Genomic DNA, 22,385 nt, shown 5'->3' with positions numbered 1-22,385 from the left:
CACAAGTGCACCCCTTGTCAACTTAGCACCTGTACACATCTCCTTGAATCATACTTAATCTCCATAAAAATATAATAACAAGGTCATATTTCCACCTAACAGGATAAAACTATCCTGCATACAACTGAAAAAACACTAGCTCTTTCCCCAGAAGAGTCCTTGCTTGATGTTTACTCTTTTCCTTGGTGTCTCATAACTTAAATACTGTGATGTAAAGTTAACGATACTTACCTATTTAAGTCAATACATCTTATGTTACATGATAAAGGGATAAGAGAGGGAAGAAAAAGATATTTGATACGTATGTACAAATATTCATAACAAAATAAATAGGAAATATTCATGACAATCCCAGTCCTCAGTTCTGTAACTGGTCACATGGCTACAGCTGATGTTTATAACTCTCTTCTTCCACTATCTATTCCATATTCCCTTTGCCTTCAGCAAACACCTCAGCTGGTCATGTTTCTTTACCTAGTGGGATGATCCAAGCCTTCATTTCTGAAGAGTCTGGGCCATTAGTAGTTCTGCCTGAATTGGGTTGTTGCAGTTTTACAGACTTCAATTACAGGGCATAATAATACTGAGAGACACCCAAGGGGATCTTCTCTATTCCGGACATACTCTTCCTTACCTTCATTGTGGGGTAGCAATTCAATTTCCCCTTGGTAGTCAGGATAATCGCCCAGCCAGCACAGTAACTCCCTTCTATGCTTGTTGATTCAGAGGCATGCAGAGTCCAAAGTGGCCAGGCTGCATTCTTAACTTCCAGTTCAATGGAATCGTTGTGTCTCTCGGTGGAAGCATTCCTTCCTTTGGAACTAAGACCTCTAGGACAGCAGAGCGTAAGGTTGTAAGGACAGAAAACAAAAATTTTGCCGGTAGGTTGCTAGGAATAATCATGAAAGTTGCTACTCCCATTTTCACCCCTAGATTCCTGGACCCACAAATCTTGGCTATAAGAGGAGCATCACATATTGGGTGCTGATTCAGAGCATATAGAGCCATCTGGAGAACTTTGCCCAAGCCCTGAAAGGTATTGCCACCTAGCTGGAACTGGAACTGCGTCTTCAAAAGTACACTCCACTGTTCTATTAATTCCACCTGCTTCAGGATGGTGAGGAACATGGTAAGACCAGTGCTTTCCATGAGCATGGTCACTTCTTTTGCTCTGAAGTGACTTCCTTGATCAGAAGTAATGTTGTGTGGAATACCATGTTGTGGATAACGCATTCTGTAACTCCATGAATGGTGGTTTTGGCAGAAGCACTGCATGCAGGGAAGCAAATCCATATTCAGAGTGTCTATCCCAAAAAGAACAAAACTTTGCTCCTTCCATAAAGGAAGCAATCTGGTGTAATTAAGCTGCCCAAGTCGCTGACTGATCACCCAGGAGAATGGTACCATATCAGGAACTTAATATTGGTCTCTGCTGCTGGCATATCAGGCACTCTGCAGAGGCTGCAGCCAGGTCATCCTTAGTGAGTGGAAGTCCATGTTGCTGAGCCCATGCATAACCTCCATCCCTGCCACCATGGCCGCTTTGTTTATGAGTTATGTCTTTGTTTGGAAAAAGACAGAGATGACTGAGTAAAGAGGCTAACTGGTCTCCATAGAACATTAAAATCCTTCTTTACTAAGGTCATGCTTTGGTGGGCTTTGACGAGGGACACAAATATCTTTACATTTTTCACCCATTCAGAGAGATCTAACCACATACCTCTTCCCCAGACTTCCTTGTCACCAATTTTCCAATCACGTTTCTTCCAAGTCCCTACCTACTTGCCAACCATTGGCTACAGCCCATGAATCAGTATATAATTCCACCTCTGGCCATTTCTCCTTCCAAGCAAAATGAACAACCAGCTGCACCACTTGAAGTTCTACCCACTGGTAGAATTTCCCTTCACCACTGTTCTTCAGGGATGTCCCAGAAACAAGCTGTAGCTGTCCACTCTCAGGTGGTGCCTGCATGTGCTACAGAACTATCTGTAAACCATGCCTGAGTTTTCTCTTCCTCTGTCAATTCATCACAGGGATCTCCTCCTGAGGCCAAGGGTGGAGGCTGTGAGAGAGAAGGTAGTGTGGCAGGAGTAGAGACCATGGGCATTTGGGCCACTTCTTCATGTAACTTACTTGTTACTTACTTCAGGGCCTACTCAGACCCAATCTCATAAATACCACTCCATTTGATGGAATGTTGCTGTGCATGCCCAACTGTACGGGGTCAGTTAACACCTAGTTCATGCTTGGAAACTCAGGTCTCATGGTAACTTGGTGACCCATGGTTAAGTATTTAGTCTCTACTAAGGCTCAGTAGCAGACTAAGAGCTGTTTCTCAAAAAGGGACTAGTTGTCTGCAGAGGATGACAGGGCCGTGCTCCAAAATCCTAAAGGCCTGTGCTGTGATTCACTTATAGGGGCCTGCCAAAAGCTCCCAGCAACATTCTTATCTGCCAGTGCTACTTCATCTACCCTTGGATCTGCTGGATCATATGGCCCAAGTGGCAGAGCAGCTTGCACAGCACCCTGGACTTGTTGCACAGCCTTCTCTTGTTCTGGGTCCCATTCAAAATTAGAAGCTTTGTGGGTCAGTCAGTAAATGTGCCAGAGTTACATACCCAAATGAGAAATTCGTTGCTTTCAAAATCCAAAGAGGTCCACTAGATGCTGTGGTTCTGTTTTTGCTGTAGGAAGAGTTAGAGGCAACAACTTATCCTTCGCCTTAGAATGGATATTTCAACATGCCTTGCACCGCTGGATCCCTAGACATTTCACTGAGGTAGAAGGACCCTGAATTTTTGTTGAATTTATTTTCCACCTCTTGGCATGTAAATGTCTTACCAATAAATCTAGAGTGGCTATTACTTCCTGCTCACTAAGTCCAATTACCATAATGTCATCAATGTAACAGACCAGTGTGATATCATATGGGAAGGAAAGGTGGTCAAGACCCCTGCAAACCAAATTATGACATAGGACTGGAGAGTTGATATACCCCTGAGGTAGAACAGTGAGTGTATTGCTGGTTTTACCAATTGAAAGCAAAGTGCTTCTGATGGTCCTTATCGACAAGTATTGGGGAAAAAAAAATTTGCCAGATCAATAGCTACATTCTAGGCACGAGGGAATATGTTAATTTACTCAAGCAATGAAACCACATTTGGCACAGCCATTGCAAATTGGAGTCACCACCTGATTAAGTTTATGATAATCCACTGTCATTCTCCAAGATCCATCTGCCTTCAGCACAGGCCATACAGATAAATTGGATGGGGATATAATCACCACCTCTGTAGCTTTCAAGTCTTTGATGGTGGCACTAATCTCTGCAATCCCTCCACGAATGCCATGTTGCTTTTAGTTTACTATTTTTCTAAATAGAGGTAGTTCTAGTGGCTTCTACTTGGCCTTCCCCTTCATGACGGCTCTCGCTTCACAGGTCAGGAACCAATGTAGGAATTCTGCTGGATGCTGAGTATATCTATTCCAATTTTGCATTCTGGAACTGGGGAAATAACCACAGGATGGGTTCAGGGACACACTGGACTCACTGAGAGACAGACCTGAGCTAAAACTCCATTGACCACCTGACCTCCATAAGCCCTTACTCTGACTAGTGGACCACAGTGATATTTTAGGTCTCCTGGAATTAACATCAGTTCAGAGTCAGGGTCCAGTAATTCCTGAAAGTTCTGATTATTTCCTTTAATTCAGTGAACAGTCACCTGGTAAAAGACTGTAAATCCCTTTGGGGAAGGCTGGAAGAAAGATTAACAATATAAATTTTTGGCAATATACAGGGGCCCTCTTCAAGGGGACCCAGTCTCCCCTTCATTCAAGGGGTTCTGGGTCTGTAAACTGGCTCAAGTCTGGGAATTAACTGAAGGGCTGTGACTCTCTGCTTTTATGATTCAGATTAAACTTTCTTCACTTTACCTAAAATTCTTCTGCTTATACAGATTAAGTAAGAATTTAGTAGGCTTCCTATCTATCTCCCTTCTAGAACACCATAATTAACTAGCCAGGACCATAGGTCTGGGCAACTCAGACTATTCTGATTGCTGTTTTGACTCTGCTGTTCATTATAGTAACTATACCCACCTTGGTTGTGGCAGTTGAGTGCTACCACTCGGCCCCTGCCACTCCAGGGTCCAATTACTCCCATTGCATTTGTTTCCCATTTCAGTGGCCACAGTTCCCACTGTAAGATCCGGCCTATGAAGAAGAGCAATCACAGAGCTCTTCAAGGATGGGGGCTCCCCTCAGAAGTTTATTTCTCACAGTCGTGGTGAAAGTTGTGTCTCTGGATCCTCCCAGAGTGGGTCAGTAGGTCTTAAGTGACAAATCCCCTTTAGGATTATAATCTCCCTAAGCTGTTGAATTCCTTCCTCTCCAGTGAACTAAAGCAGGTCTGGCATTTCTAGCTCACTCACTGTAGGCACATTTTAGCCCACGTTTCAGCCAATTACCTAAACTGTTAGAGCCCTTTCTAACTCATCAAGCTGCAGCATTAAATGCAGAATCTCTGCTTGGTGAGCCCATATCAATAAATTCAGCCTGATCCAATAGTTCTTTCCACTATTATCCCACACACTTAGTATCCACTCCCACACATGTTCCATGGACTTCTGTCTGTATAAATTAGAACACTCAAGTAGTTCTTTTGGAAGGTAGCACACTTCCTCAACGGGTCACATTTTGTACCTCACCTTTAGAGGTCTGCGGGGACCTGAGTATAATTATAGTTCTAAAAACAAAGAGGGTTGGTGGGGAGGGTCCTGAGGATAATCAACGTTGTCTTGCATGGCAATTGCCTCAGGGCAATGCAGGGTTGATCCCCTCAGAACGGGGTGGAGAGTCAGAAGAACCACCACCACTGGAGGGTGGGAAGGCCACTTCTACTCATCAGAGTAAGACTCATCAGAATTTAGGAGCTCAACACCCCCAGCCTCAACAGGGTCTTCCCACATAGTCCAATTCCAACTTTCAGGACCCCGTTCTTTCCCAATCAGTGCCCTCACTTGAACAGTAGACACCTTGTGAAACTGAGAAGTCTATTTGCTCTGTAAGTCAGCCACTCACAAGATGAAATTCTGGGTTTGGTTTTCAACAATCTCAGTCCAGTAGCTCACAGAAAATAAGGGTTTCTTTCAAGACAGACACAGAGGCTTTTAGATCATTTACGTGGTGCTTGAACTAGAAATTCGAATCTCTGAGTCATCTTTTTCTTTCACCACTTTGTCCAGCGACATTATGAGCAACTGGTCAATCTCATTATACTTGTTAATTTGTCAAAAATGTTTGAAAATATTATATACATCGTCACTCAGATCCTTGCTTCTTCTGTGTTTGATAAGAGTGTCTCTATTGATAGATCATGCCTTGGACTACCAGTACTGTCTTAACTACTACTGGAAATAGAGTCCCTAGCGTCTTTAACTCTAATTAGTTTAGAGATCCAATTCCAGAAATCCCAGAACCATTCAGAAAATTCATCCTTAGAATTATGTTCCTCTAGAACCACTCTCAGTACCACAATTTGTATTAGTCTTCTAGTGCTGCCATAACAAAATACCACAGACTGGATGGCTTAAACAACACAAATTTATTTTCTCACAGATTACAGTGCCAGCAGGATTGTTTTATGATAAAGCCTGTCTTTCAAATGTTTGCCTTTTGGCTTTACCCTCACATGGCTTATTCTCTGCGTGTATGCACTTCTGGTATCTTCCTCTTCTTATAAGGACAATAGTCCTGTTAGATTAGGGATCCACCCTTATAACTTCATTTAACCTTAATTACCTCCTTAAAGGCCATATCTCTAAACACAGTCACATTGGGTATTAGGGCCTTAACATGTAAATTTGGGAGGACACATTCAGTCTATAACATGTCTACATGAAGCAAATGTTCTGTAAATAATAAATGAGATAGTCGGTAAAATCCCTTTTCAAGAAATCAGAAGTCTGAAAATATTTACATTTCTTTATTCTCAGGTCTAACTAAGTAAAAACTAAGGCCTCCTTATTTGTTTTGACTCCCTGAGAATTGCAAGTCTAATAGTTGAATAATACTAACAGTAATAATAATTTGATGATAATAACAATATAGTCACTTCTTACTGAGGTTTTATTTTGTGACACACACTATGTACATGATTTTCATATATGAATAGTATTCCTTAAAAAAATCTTACATAAAATAACATAGTTTTCAAGATGATAAAAAAAATGAGGTCAAGGGCCAGTCCGGTGGCATTACGGTTAACTTTCCGAGCTCTGCTTCGGCAGCCCAGGGTTCGCAGGTTCGGATCATGGGCATGGACCAGCATACTGCTTGTCAAGCCATGCTGTGGCAGCATCCGATATAAAGTAGAGGAAGATGGGCACGGATGTTAGTTCAGGGCCAAAATATACAAAGAACACTTAAAATTCAACAGTAAGAAAACAAACATCCTGATTAAAAAATGTCCAAAAGATTGGAACAGACACCTCACCAAAGAAGATATACAGATGGAAAATACGTATATGGAAAGATGTTTAACATCATACATCATCAGGAAAATGTAAAGTAAAACAACAATGAAATACCACAACACACCTATTAGAATGGCAAAAATCCAGAACACTGACAACACCAAATGCGGGCAAGAATCCAGAGCAACAGAAACCATCACTCGTGCTGGTGGGATGCAAGATGGCACAGCTACTTGGGAAGGCAGTTTGGAGGTTTCTTACAAAACCAAGCATATTCAGCACATATTCCAGCAATCACACTTTTTGGTACTTGCCCAAAGGAATTGAAAACTATGTCCACGTAAGAACTTTCACACAGATATTTATAGCAGCTTTATTCATAATTGCCAAAACTCCGAAGAAACCAAGATGTCTTCCAGTAGATGAATGGATGAAGAAACTATGGTACAGCCAGACAATGTAATATCACTCATCACTAAAAATAAATGAGATAGAAAGCTATGAAAAGACACGGAGAAAACTTAAATGCGTATTACTAAGTGAAAGAAGCCAATCTGAAAAGGCTACATACTGTATGATTCTGGAAAAGGCAAAACTATGGAGGAAAAAATTACTGGTTGCCAGGGAGATGTGGGGAGAAGGGAAAAGGGATGAATAGGTGGAACATGGAGGATTTTTAGGGTAGTGAAAATACTATATATGATACTACAATGATGGTTGCCTGTCATTACACATTTGTCCAAACCCATAAAAAATATAACACTAACAGTGGACCTTAATGTAAACTATAGACTTTGGATGATAATGATGCACTGATGCAGTTCCGTGAATTGTAACAAAGGTGCCACCCTGGTGGGGGATGTTGATAATGGAGGAGGCTGTGCCTGTGTGGGAGAAGAGGTTATATGAGAAATCTCTGTACTTTCTCCACAATTTTGCTGAGAACCTAAAACTGCTCTAAAAAATAAAGTCTTTAAAATAAAAACCAAAATATAAAAACCATGAGGCTTGGTGAGGTTAAATAACTTGCCCAGGAGCAAATACGCCTCACAGTTGGTGTGTGAAAGAAATCCAGATCTGACTGGGGCCAAATCCTAGGATTTACAACTGGCTGTACTCCCCGATCTGTGCAATGGATTCTTAAAACACCAAGTACAATTTTTTTTCACACATTTCTATTGATTTAAAAAAATAAAATTCACATCTTATTCCTTTTGTATTATACTTAGAACCCAAAGATCTCCCCATACTTAAGCAGAACTGTCTGCAAACCTTTTATGAACATAGACTGTGTCCCAATAAATGTTTGCACATTTATACAGGATGAACCTAAACTTCTGAGATGAAAATATATCCCACTTGCCTACAAATTAAAGGCATGTCTTTCTAAAAATCACTATCAGCAATGAATTGACAGCTCCAGAGGAATTGGACATTCTATAAAATACTAGGAAATACCACCTCCTGTCTGTACTGCAATCACTTTCCTGTTCTGAGACTCTTGATTGATGGAACTTTAGACTAGATTACAAGCCTTTTTGATTATACAACTCTTTTAAAAAATATGCACACACAGCTTCAGAACATATACTGTTTGTGTATTTATTTGTTATTCTTGATCCAAGCCACCACCGTCTCTTACCTACACTCTGAAATAGCCTCACAGCCTCCTGATCTCCTTACTCTTTCCTTTTGCAGACTGTTGTCTACACGAAAGTCAGAGCAATCCTTCTAAAATGTAAATCAGATCACATGGTCAAATCCCTCTGATGGCCTCTCTTCACTCAGAATAAAATCAAATTCCTTACTGAGGCCTACCTGGCCTTACATAATCCGGCTCCTGTGTGCCTCTCTGAACCTTTCTCCTACCATTTGTCACCTTATTACTCTGCTCTAGCCACATGCTCCCTTGCTTTTCCTCAAATGTCCAAACTAGTCCTGCCTCAAGGCCTGTGTACTCACTGTGTCCTCTGCCTGATGCAAACATGGATATAAAAAGTGGCACATCCATACAATGGAATATTACTCAGTGCTAAAAAGAAATGAGTTATCAAACCATGAAAAGGAAGTTTCCATGGAGGAAACTTAAATGCATATTAGTAAGTGAAAGAAGCCAATATGAAAAGACTACATACTATGTGATTCCAACTATATGATATTCTGAAAAAGGCAAAACTGTGGAGAAAAAAAAAGATCAGTGGTTGCCAGGGATTAGGGAGGGAGGAGAGATGAATACGCAGATAGGTGGAGCACAGAGGATTTTTAGAGTAATGAAAATACTACGTATGGTACTATAATGTTGGATACATGTCATTATACATTTGTCCAAACCTATAGAATATACAACACTAAAAGTGGACCCTAATGTAAACTATGGACTCTGGGTGATAATGACGTGTCAATGTGTTTCATCAATTGTAACAAATGTACCATGCTGGTGGGTGATGTTGATAATTGGGGAGGCTCCTTCACATCATCTGTATTCCGACCCACATACCACTTCTTCGAAGAGGCCTCACCTGACCTCCCTTCCTAATGCAGCATCCTCCCCTTCAGTCAGGCTCTAGCCCTCTTTTGTTTGTTTGTATGATTGACTCTTTCTTTCTTTCTTTCTTTCTTTTTTTGGTGAGGATGATTAGCCCTCAGCTAACATCCATTGCCAATCCTCCTCATTTTGCTCAGGAAGATAGGCCCTGGGCTAACATCCGTGCCCATCTTCCTCTACCTTATATGTGGGACGCCACCACAGCATGGCTTGATAAGTGGTGCGTAGGTCCACACCCAAGATCTGAACCTGCAAACCCTGGGCCACTGAAGCAGAGTTGTGAACTTAACCACTATACCACCAAGCTGGCCCCTCTTTTTTTTTTTTATTCTACATCATTTATCATCACCTGATGTATATTTACATGTATATTTGGTTATTTTCTGCCTCACCCCATGTAGCTGCCATGAGAGCAGAGATTTTGCCACTTTTGTTCATATTTATATTCTCAGGGTTAAAACAGCAAAATAGTCTTTGACACATAGAAGGTGTTCAGTATTGTTAAGCAGATGAATGAATAAATGAATAAGTATATTTACTACTGAGTTACAAATTACGTATATTATAAACCTTACACAAAATAGAAAATCTTTTTAAAAAAAGCCATAAAAACAAATTTAAAAAAAATTCTCATATTTCCTTCTGTACCTTAATGAAGTGTTTTGCTCACCTCTGGAGTGCTCTATAAAACACAGATGTCAACAGGAACAAGGAGCATCATCAACCTTTTGTCTGCCTTTTGCAGTATTGAATGACCATTTTTAATAGCGTTCAGTTTGTATCGTACAACTATTCAGTTTAGCCTCCTCTTGATAAAGCATTCTGTATCTCAGAAAAACTTGAAAATAAAAGTAAAGCCACAGATTGTTTAAAACCTTGAAGATCATTTGAGTCTGCCCTTCCTCTGACCCTCTGAATCTAGTTGACCCTTCCACACATCCTGGGAGGTCTGACTCCTATAAACCAGCCTCAGATAATGGAATTTGACTTACTGGGCCAACTTACTCTCAAATTGAAGCACTGTCTGTCTTCCTAGCCTTCCAATATCTGTTTTCTTATCCTGACTTGCACCCATCTAATTTTGCTCTCTTGAGTTTGGTTCAACTTCATATCTCAGTTGTGTGTATTTCTCTGAATTTTGAGTCCCCACAGCTCCAGGAAGGGGTCCTTTCCATCCTCCAGGGTAGATTGGCCACATCTCCTGGGCCAATCACTAGCCCTATTAATGAGAGGAGATTGTAAAATATATTTTTATTTCTTCATTTTATAGATTAAAAAATTCAAACCAAATGGAAAACAAGATTAGAGCTAAGTCAGAAAGAGAATGACCCCTAGACCCACTATTATTTTTATTTTACTATGTCTCAGAAAACCATAAAAATGCACTTTAAAGGGTAATTTTATGAACAGAAAGATCATTAATCGTATAAGCCTGATTTTGATGTGTTACTAAAACTGCATTTTCTGATTTAAAAATTCTTGAGTCAAACAGTTGATTTCTATTCCCTGCAATATGATGAACTAGATATCCAGAGAAAACTTCTCTAGATAAAATATCAGAAATATGTGTGTACGTATGTGTGTGTATTTAAAGGAAATCTTTAGGAGTCATTATTGCAGTATCAAATAGAAATTCAAGGAGGTATGCCACCTCTTTAACCAGCATGTATTCTGAGTGCATCTTGCAGTTGCTGGTGGCTTACAGTTCTGGATTTAATGGACCACATGTACTGGGAACAGGAGACAAACATGCCCAAGTTGGGTTAACTTGAGAATTTTTAAAGCTTTACTCACAATAGGTGAAAATATAAACCTGACCAGTAGAGGGAGATGTGGGGATAGTTTTCTGCTTTGGTTTTGGGTTAGGACAAAGGCGGAAACTGGGGTGGAGGGCTGGGGACCCAAAAATTCCTATTCACAAGCTCTACTTGTGTAAGTCAGTTCGAGAATTCAAAAAAACCTCTAATCAAAATTTTAATCTGAAATCGCTCTGTATTGGGAATGGCCTCTGTTCCTGGAAGAAATAAAGACAAATCCTCTCTAGTGAAACTGCACTTTAAATGCAGGCTTTAAAATTTCAAATAGATGAAGTTACAGAGAAGGGCTAACAATCAAAAATTATAAAATACTTAAGGAAAAAAGCCACCATGAAAAGGAGCCAACAAAAACAATAGATCACAAAATCAGATATGCAATATCAGAATATTCATAAAACAGCTATAAAATATGGTACATGTGTTAACAGAAATGAAAGGACTATTAAAATATGCTAGAGAACAATGGACTATTAAAATAGAATGGCATATTTGATAAAGAAAAAATATAACAACTAGAGAGGAAAAATATAATTACTGAAATAAAAATTTACTGACCTGGCTAAGTAACAGATTAGTGAATTAGTGAACTGGAATATGGAGCTAAAGAAATAATTCAAAACACAGCATAGAGAAAAAAGCAATGGAATGTATGAAAGAGAAATTGAGACATAGAGGATAGAGTGCTAAAGTCTTAGGAAATAATAGAAAAAATTGGAAAGAAACAATATCTGAAGAGAAAATGAGAGAAAAATTTCCATTCTATAATTAAATGTATAGACCTCCAGATTTAGGAAGACTAATGGATCACATACCAAAAAGTTGTACAGAAACCCATTACCAGAGCCCTTAATTTGAAAGTATAGAATAGAAAAATAAATCTTGGAAATCTGAAATACGTTTGTAAGAAAAGACAGATTCTCTCCAAAAGGATAAATACACTGATGGCTGACTCTCAGTAGCTACAGTGGAAGCCAGAAAAGAGCGAGATATTATCTTCAAAGTGTCGAGAAAAAAATAAAAGGGCAACATAAAGGCATTTTAAGATAAAAACTGAGACTTTACCAAGAACAGACTTTATTTCAGGAACTTGTAATTTACTTCAGAAAGAAAGAACAGGATGACAGAGGGAAGGTGTGGCTGTAGAGAATGGTAAGCAAGCAAATAGTGAACCTATACACTGAGGTACAAAATAACAACCAACCAGCAATTGCGGGGGTAAAATAAAACTAAGGTACTAGAGAGAAACCAGATATTTGGTTAAGGTAGATATATTTGTTAAGATCTCTAGGGTAACCACTGAAAAAGTAAACATCAAGTGTGTAATTTCCAAACAAGAAAGGAAAACTAAAACAAAAACAAACAAAAAAATCACTCCATCCAGATGACAGCAAAAACTGAGAGAAAAGAAACTGAGAAAAAGAAGGATAAATATAAAGAACAGAATAAGAAGGTAAAAAGTATTCTGAGTCTATTCATAATCATGTTAATGTACGGTCTTGCATCTCTTAACGATGGGGATATGTTCTGAGAGATGTGTCATTAGGCGATTTTGTTGTTGTGTGAACATCATAGAGTGCACTTACACAAACCTAGAGGGTATAGCCTACCACACACCTAGGCTCTATGGTACTAATCTTATGGGGCCACCATCATATATGTGGTCCGTCGTTGACTGAAACGTCGTTATGCAGCACATGACTGTATATGAACATAACTCTTCTGTTACAAGGCAACGATTGTCAGACTTCATAAAAAAAACAGTTTTATATGACTTGGAGTCACCTGTTTAAAACAAACTCCCATACATGTTGAGCATTAAAAAATAGAAAAAAATATATACAGGAAAATACTAATAAAAAGAAAGATGCTCCTGCTATATTAATATCAAAAAGAGAGTTTGTGGCAAAAAGCATTACTTGAGATAGAGTTACTTCATATTGATTAAAGTTTATATTCACCAGGAACTTTCTAAACTTGTATACACAATAGCATAGTTTTATACCTCCAAAGCCACACTTGAAAGAATTGCCAGGAGGAAGCGATAAATGACCATAATGCACGAGATTTTAACACATGTTTCTCAGGACTCAATAAAACAAACAGACAAAAAGTTGGAAGGATATAGAATATGTGGAAAAAACCCAACTATATGGAAGGCTGCATCCAATAGCTGGTGAATGTACTTTTTTCTCAAGTATGTATGGAACATTTTTTTCAAATTAAAGAATCATTATTATACAGAATATATTATTTGATCATCTCATAATTAAATTAGATATTTGTGACACAAAGATAACATTAAAAATATACAATTGATTATTTTAAAACATTTAAAAAATAATTTATGATTCAAACTATAAAACATTTGGGAAACTGAAAACATTGAACAAAATAATTATAAAAATACTACCGATAAAATTTAGGTATTTCTGTTAAAATGATAACTAGAAATGTATAAGTTTAAATATTCATATTAGAATAGAAGAAAGTCTAAAATGTATTAGACAAAGAGATGAACCTAAGAAGATAGAGATAAATAACAATATAGAATAAAACCAAAGAAAGGAGAAAGGTAAAATTAAAGTTAAAAACAGAAATTAATAAAATTGAAAATAAGGATAAAATGGATATGGCTTACATAGCCAAAATTTGGTTCTTTGCAAAGTCTAATAAAGCAGACAAACACCCAGCAGAACTGATCGAGAGATAAAGAAAGAAGACACAATGACCAGTAGCAGAAATTTTTAAAAGGGCCTTCAGAACAGATGTAGCAGAAGTTAAAGACAAACAATATTATGCATGGATATGTGCAAAAAAGAGAAAATGTGGATAAAATGGGAAAATTCTTAATAGAAAACTACCAAAATAAGTTAAGACTAAATAAAATATATGAATGCAAATAAATTGATCTATAGTGAAAAAAAGCCTTCATGAAAAAAGAACATACAGATAATTCTAATCATTTTCAAATTCTTTAAAGTATGGGAAAAAAGAGAACATCTATTTTCTGAGATAAATTTCAAAGCCAGAAAAGACACCACTTAAGAAAGAAAGAATAAAAAAAAAACTTACAGACCAATCTCATCCAATAACACAGATTCAGAAATCCTCCACAAAATATTAGCAAACCAAACCCAGTATTGTATAAAAAAGGGAAATTGGCCTTATACAAGGAACGCAATGCCAGCTCAACTTTAGACACTCTATCAATACAATTGACCCAATTTATAACTGATGGGAGAAAAAACACATGATGATTTAAAAAGATGAACAAAGAACATGAGATAAAATCAACATCAATTCATGATTTAAAAAAAAATTAGCAACTAAGAATTAAATGATTAAAGGTATTTATCTTTAAATTTTTTAAAAAATTAATCACATTTAGTGGTGAAACACTGAAAGCATTCTTTTGAAACGCAGGAAGAAGATAAGAATGCCCAATGTTATCACTTCTATTTAACATTGTAAAAACCGTTCTAATATATGAAAGAAATCATTTAAAAAGTTAAGAATTAGAAGGGGGAGAAACAGCTGCCATTATTTTCAGATGGTGTGATAGTCCTCAAAGAAAAATAAACTAAACAAAACAAAAAAAACAGAAAACAAATAATTTGAATTAATAAAATAATTGAGCAATTTTGACATTTAATTTTTAATAGCAAAATAATGATCCATATGTCATTTTTTATTGGAAAAAAATTTACAAAAGGTAAGGAGCCTAAGAATAAATCTAATAAATATATTTGAGATTATTGTAATACACGAAATTATAAATATTAGTAAAAGGTATTAACAAAGTCCTAAATAAGAGGAGAGATACATTGATAAATAAAATCAATATCATAAAAATATCCTTTCACCCCAAACTGACCCATAGATTAAATTCAATTCCAACCAAAAAACCTACAAGATTTTTCTGAAACCTACAAAGTGAGTCTAAAATTTATTTGAAAAATGAAGTGCCAAGACTCAATTCTGAAAAAGAAAAATAGTGATTTATTTCCTCCTACAATTTATCATGATATATTAAGAATCATAGGCACTGGCTCTGTGGCCTAGTGGTTAGGTTTGGCGTGCTCTGCTTCGGCACCCCCAGTTCGGTTCCCAGGCACGGACATGTGTCACTCATCAGCAGCCATGCTGTGGCGGCGACCACGCAGTAGAGGTGACCCGCACTGAAAATGGAGGACGGTTGGCACAGATGTTAGCTCAAGGCGAATCTTCCTCAGCAAAAAAAAAAGTCATAGGCAAGTTGGCCAATGGAAGAGAATAGAGAAACAGACCCTATGCTTATACGAAAAATTAAAATATGATGGAGATGACAATGCAGAACTTAAAATATGATAAGATTACATCCAGAGATGGAATTTTTAATTTTAATTTTATTATTATTTTTAAACCAGATGAATTGAGGATTGCAATGTGAAAGGCAAAGCTGTAAAAACTTAAAAGACAAATATAGGAGATATTTTAGCAATCTCATATAGACAGCGTATTGCAAACAATTCCCCAAAACACTAACTGTAGAAGAACGTTGATAAATTAACCACATAAACGGTAAGAACTTCTTTTCATCAAAATATACCATAAAGAGAGTGAAAAGGTAAGTCGAAGACTAGGAAAAAATATTTGCCACGTGTCAGTGACAAATGGTTCATATCTAGAACTTGTAAATAATTTCTCAGGGTAAATTTTTTAAAAGCCAGGAAACCCAACAGAAAAGGCTATTCTTAGAGGATGAAACTCAAATAGTAACGCTAAAGTGCATTAGTAAAATAAAGAAATGCAAATTAAAACTATAAGAAGATATCATTTTGAAACCAAATATTCACCAAAAATTAGTCTCCCAGTTCCAGTATTGGTACCTTACAGAGCAATATGGAATCTATTACACTGCTGGTGGAATTGTAATTAGTTACAACTATTTGAAAAGCAGTTTGAATCATCAATCTTGGAAGATGACTGTATACATCCTACAATCTAGCAATTGTACTACCAGATGCATATCTTAGAGAAAACCTCGCACATGTATAAGAATAATATACAAGAACAACTATAGCAGCATTATTTACCATCAGAAAATAAAATGTTCATTAACAACAGTTCAATGGATAATTTTGATGCCTTCAGGTAATAGAAATATTATGCAACACTGAAAATTAATTAATTAAAGCACCAACATAGATGCACCAGTCAGCATTCTAGCACACTCAAACTGGGTAACGAGAAGATGAGACAGAGTAATACAGAAAGTATTTAAAGTAGGGCATGTACAAACTATAGGTAGGATGTGTATTACGCTAAGGCTACCGACAATGTGGGCTATAATCTCCCTTAGACCCAAAGGTATGAGGGAGAGAAGCAATTGCTACAACCCACGGAGGGCAGCTGTGTGAAAAGGGCCACCTGCCTGGATCTGTGGCCTCCAGTCTGGGGAAGCAGTGACTCTGAGCAGACTCCACAAAGAGGGCACAGCCGACTAAATTCTCCTTCCTCCAGTGGTGTGCTGGTAGCTATATGCTCTCCAAAAGCAAAAGACCTAAATTACAGCATTTGCAAAGTGGTATAAATATTCCGCCTTCCCCAGGGCTGATGAGACAGGATAAGATCGCCAGGGGCTGTTCTTGTGAAATGAAGAAGACTTTAGGATGAGCTCTGAGGGCCTCTAGGTTGGTGGTTGGGGAGGTGAGAAGGAGGAGACCATGCTGTAGGAGAACAAACAAGACAGAGTAGGTCCTGGAAGCCAAGTGAAGAAGCTTTCCAAGTTGGGAGTCACCAGCTGTGTCAAAGGCTGCTGATTGGTCAGAGAGACAAGGAATGATTCAGAAGTGACCACAGCATTCACCTACCTGAGGGCCTTGGTGACCTTAAAAGGACTGTTCCGTAGAGAGGTGTGGTGAAATCTGATGGGAATTCATTGAAAAGAGAGGAGAGGAGAGACATCAGCACAGCAGTTTCTTTTGAAATAGACAGTTCTTTGGAGAAAAGCTCTTTCCCTGGGCAAGGGGAGCAGTGGCTGGCAGAAGATGTGGAGTAAAAAGAAAGTTCTGTGGTTCTTTTTTTTTTTGTTTTAAGAAAGAAAATATTACATCATTTGTACATGGATGTGAATTATCAAAATGTGTTATATAACATCTTTTCTGATGCTTGGAAAAATAAATATTTGGGAATTCTCTTTGTAGCTTGTTTTCAAAGATTAGAAATAATTTTTCTTGCTTGTGAAAGTAGTCAGCCCAAAATTTTCTTTTACTGACCATATTGGGTTTATTTTTTTTTTCACACGTAGGCATTCCTTTATGTGAAATTATAAGATACTACTCTAAAATAACTCTAAAGAAAGAGCACTCTCTGTTGTGTCTTTTTTTCAACTATGATGTAAATATTGTTTAAAAAACATAAACTGGATATTGCTCTCAAAGGAAAAGTCATACAAAAGCTTGATTAGTCATCCAGGGAAGGGCCACAGATAGCCTTGTTCAACTCACATTCATCTTCACTTATTCAATCTCTCTGAATTTCCCTGGTAGAGAAAAAGTCATTAAACATTCGCTACTGAAGCAGAATGATTGCTATTTTACACACACACACACGCACACGCACACAGAGTTATGCATATGTGTGTGTGGATATATATACATACGTGTATGCATATACATATACACATGGGTCCATACATATGTTTGTGTGTCTGTATATCACTATGTGTTTATGTGACTATGTATGTATGGATGTGTATGTATGTATGTATGTATAGCTATGGCTTTCAAAAAAAGGTTTAGTAAATTTTGGTGAATCTATCCTGAGTAGGCTACATGCCCAAAGAAATATATATATAAATGCCAACTGGATATTGCTCTCAAAGGAAAAGTCATGCAGACCCTGATTGATCCTCCAAGGAAGGGCTACAGATAGCTTTGTTCAAGTCACCTTCATCTCCCTTTATTCAATCTTCCTGAATTCTCCTGGTAGAGAAAGAGTCATCGAATATTCTCTATCCATGGAAAAGTTCCTATTAAAGCACAACGAGAGAGGGAGATTTATTACAAGAAATTGGCTCATGTGATTATGGAGACTGAGAAGTCCCATGATTTACCATCTGCAAGTTGGAGACCCAGGAAAGCTATAGTGTAGCTCAGCCTGAGTGCAAATGCCTGAGAACCAGGGGAGCTGATGGTATAAATCCCAGTCCTAGTGCAGAAAACCAGGCTCCAACTCACGCTGTTAGGCCAAGAAAAGTCTAGTTCTCCCTTCCTCCAGGTTTGTTCCACTCAGGCCCTCAATGGATTAGATAATGGGCACTCGCCCTGGGGAGGGCTGGGGAGGGCTGGGGAGGGCGATCTGCTTTATTGAGCCCACTGATTCAAGTGCTGATCTCACCTGGAAACACCCTCACATACACATGCAGGAATAATGTTTAGCCAAATGTCTGGACACCCTGTGACCCAGTCAAGTTGACATACAAAATCAGCCATCACGGTCTTCAAGTAGTTTAACATCTAATAACCAAGATGAAACATTTATACAAATGGTGTTTTGTTTTGGTTTCTTTTTTGTTTTTGAGATAGAAAGTATATCTCCTAAAAGAGGAAGAAGGGGGACTCCAGTAGTTTGAAGGAGGGAGTGTTTATTTGACCTGGGATGTACCAGGGAAAGCTATGTGGATGCAGTAACATTTGACTGGATCCTTAGAGGACTGTATGTTTTGGTCATGCAGACGTGGGGAGTTGGGGAGGAGGCCTCTGGCAGGAAGAAGTAGATTCACGCCAAGAAAAGGCACAAAGTGGTCCAGTACTCTGAGCGCAGTTACGGGAGACTCCATCAGCAGGGGGTTCACCAGACAAAGACTCAACTTTCAGAAGTTTGAAGATTTAATATTAATATTCAACATCTAAAGTAATAAGTTCCTTTTAAATTTAAGACCTTTTAGGGCCAGCCCCGTGGCTTAGCGGTTAAGTGCGCACACTCCGCTGCTGGAGGCCCGGGTTCGGATCCCGGGCGCGCACAGACACACCGCTTCTCCAGCTATGCTGAGGCCGCGTCCCACATGCAGCAACTAGAAGGATGTGCAGCTATGACATGCAACTATCTACTGGGGCTTTGGGGGGAAAAAAAAATTTAGGACCTTTTAGAGATACTTCTTTTACTTTGAAAAGTTTAATAGTAATAATATCTTAAAAGTATATATATAACTGTATTTGCATACCTATGTGTATGTCTATATATATATACACGTATATATGTATATACAAATTAAAGTATGAAGATGGTTTAAAAAATAGACTGGTATACAATGAAAAGAAAATTCTCCTGCCCAAAATTCTCCATCCCCAGTCTAATACCTCTGAGATAAACACTTTTAACTCTTTCTACTTTTGGTTCTAGACCTTGTTGCCACATCTGTAAATATAATCTTTATTTCCCCTTTTTTAAATTTATCAGATTCATTCATGGCATAAAAATTGAGAAATTTAGCCTGTGTACATTAGTCTCCCTCAAACACCTCTTCTTTCTTCTTCCAATTTTAGTTATTGTATTTAAAATTTGTTCTCAATAACCACTTTAACATTTTTTATTAAAATCTCTTCTTTATTGAATAATGTATAAAACCTAAGAAAATGTATGAAAATATTCGAAATGTATAAAATATATGTGTGACTTTTAAATCTCCTTTATGTCCATCCCCAATCTCACCCCCTATCTGATTCTCAGAAGTAACTACTATTCTGAGTTATATGTTTTTTTATCTTTCTCTGCTTGGTTTATAATCCTACCAAATATTTGTACTTATAAATAATATAATCTTTACTTTATCATGCTTTTGAACTTTACATGCATAGACTTACACTGAATGTATTTCTCTGCAACCTGCATTTGCTTCTCAATTTGTCTCTGAGATTCACCTAGATGGTTACCTGTTGTTATAATTCTTTCATTTTTCCTGTTGTATAGAATCTCTTTTTTTACAGCTTTATTGAGGTATAATTGACAAATAAAATAGGAAGATATTTAAGATGTATATCGTAGTGGTTTGATATACGTATACATTGTGAAAGGATTCCCACCATCTACTTAGTTAACACATCCATGACCTTGCACATTTATCTTTTTTTGATGTGAACATTTAAGTTCTACTTTCTTAACAAATTAAAATTATATAATAAAGTGTAACAACTATAGCCACTCATGGTTTACATTAGATTCTCAGAATTTATTCATCTTATAGTTGAAATTTTATACCTTTTTACCAATCTCTCCCTATTTCTACCATCCCCCAGCCCTTGGCAGCCACTTTTCTATTCTCTGTTTCGAAAAGTTTGACGTTTTTTAGATTCCACATATAAGTAATACCATGCAGTATTTGTCTTTCTGTCTCTGGCTTATTTCACATAGCATAAGCTCCTTGAGCATAATAGTTCAATGTCCACTTACGTTGTTGCAAATGGCAGGATTTTCCTCTTTCTCACAGCTGAATAATATTCCTGTGTGTGTCTGTGGGGGTGTGTGTGTATGTGTGTACCACAACTGCTTTATCCGTTCATCCATTGACAGACACTTAGGTTGTTTCCATATCTTGGCTATCGTGAATAATGCTGCAGTGAACATGGAGTGCAGACACCTCTTGCATATACTGTTTTCAGTTCCTTTGGCTATATACCAGAAGTGGGATTGCTGGTTCACGTGGTAGTTCTTTTTTTATTATTTTGAGGAAACTCTCTACTGTTTTCCGTAGTGACTGCACCAATTGCATTCCCACCAAGAGTGCACAAGAGTTCCCTTTTCTCCACCTCCTTGCCAACACTTCTCTCTTGTCTTTTTGATGACAGACGTTCTAACACATGTGAGGTGATATCTCATTGTGGTTTTGATGTGCATTTGCTTGATGATTAGTGATGTCAGTCATCTTTTCATGTGTCTGTTGGCCATGTATATCTTCTTTGGAAAAATGTCTATTCAGATCTTTTGCCCATTTTTAAATCAGATTGTTTGCTTTTTTGTTAATGAGTTGTATGAGTTCCTTATATGTTTTGGATATATATCCAAATCTAACCCATTATTAGATATATGCTCTACAAATGTTTTTCCCATCCCATAGGTTCCCTGTTCATTTTGCTGATGATTTCCTTTGCTATGAAGAAGCTTTATAATATGATGTAGTCCCACTTGTTTACTTTTGCTTTTGTTGCCTTTGCTTGTGGTGTTATATCAAAAAAAATCATTGCGAAGACCATTGTCAAGGAGTTAATCCTCTATGTTTTCTTCTAAAAATTTTATTATTTCAAGTCTTTAACCCATTTTGAATTAATTTTTGTGTATGGTGTAAGATAGTGGTCCAAGTTCATTCTTTTTCATGTGGCTGTCCAATTTTCCCAACACCATTTGTTAAAGAGACTGTCCTTTCCCCGTTGTACGTTTTTGGCTCCTTTGTAATAAATTAATTGGCCAGATATGCGTGGATGTATTTCTATTCTCTCTATTCTGTTGCATTGATCTATGTGTCTATTTTTATGCCAATACCATACCGTTTTGATTACTATAGCTTTGTAATATAGTTTGAAATCTCGAAGTGTGATGCCTCTAGCTTTGTTCTTCTTTTTCAAGATTGCTTTGGCTGTTTGGGGTCTTTTGTGATTCCATACAAATTTTAGGACACACTTTGTCCTAAATAAATAAAATAAAAATAAATAAATAAAACCATGTGCGTTCTATTTCTGTGAAAAATGCCATTGGAATTTTGATAGGGATTGTGTTGAATCTGTAGATGACTTTGGGTAGCATGAGTATTTTAACAATATTAATTTTTCCAATCCATGAGCATGGAATATCTTTCCATTTATGTGTTTCTTCTATTTCTTTTTGTCAATGCCTTATAGTTTTCAGTGTACAGATCTTTCACCACCTTGGTTAAATTTATTCCTAAGTAATTTATTCTTTTATGCAATGGTAAATGGGATTGTTTACTTAATTTCTCTTTCTGAAAGTTTGTTGTTAATATACAAAAACATAATTGAATGTTTGTATATTAATTTTGTATCCTGCAACTTTACTGAATTCATTTATTAGTTCTAATGGTTTTTTGGTGGAGTCTTGGGTAGTTTTCTATATATAATATCATGTCACCTGCAAATAGAGACAGTTTTATTTCTTCTGTTCAGATTGGATGACTTTTATTTCTTTTTCTCACCTAATTGCTCTGGCTAGGACTTCCAATACTGTGTTGAATAAAAATGGCAAGAGTGGGCATCCTCATCTTGCTTCTGATCTTAAAGAAAAGCCTTTCAGCTTTTCACAGTTGATGTGAGCTGTGGGCTTTAATACATGGCCTTTATTATGTTAAGGCATGTTTCTCTAAACCCAGTTTGTTGAGAGTTTTTAATCATGAATGGATGTTGAATTTTGTCAAATGCTTTTACTGCACTACTGAGATGATCATATAATTTATATCTGTCATTGTTTTAATGTTTTGTATCACATTGATTGATTTGGGAATGTTGAATCATCCTTGCATCTCTGGAATAAATTCCACTTGATCATGGTGTATGA

The 22,385-nt window shown here is 37.4% G+C and overlaps 1 pseudogene; it reads right to left on the bottom strand.

Moving 5' to 3' along the window:
* Positions 1-358: 358 nt before the first annotated feature.
* On the bottom strand, positions 359-5,255 carry LOC131408159 (uncharacterized; annotated as a pseudogene).
* Between the last annotated feature and the right edge of the window lie 17,130 nt (positions 5,256-22,385).

This window comes from Diceros bicornis, chromosome 7, assembly GCF_020826845.1.
Source record: "Diceros bicornis minor isolate mBicDic1 chromosome 7, mDicBic1.mat.cur, whole genome shotgun sequence".
NCBI classification, from domain to species: domain Eukaryota; kingdom Metazoa; phylum Chordata; class Mammalia; order Perissodactyla; family Rhinocerotidae; genus Diceros; species Diceros bicornis.
This window is presented reverse-complemented; position numbering and strand designations above follow the sequence as displayed.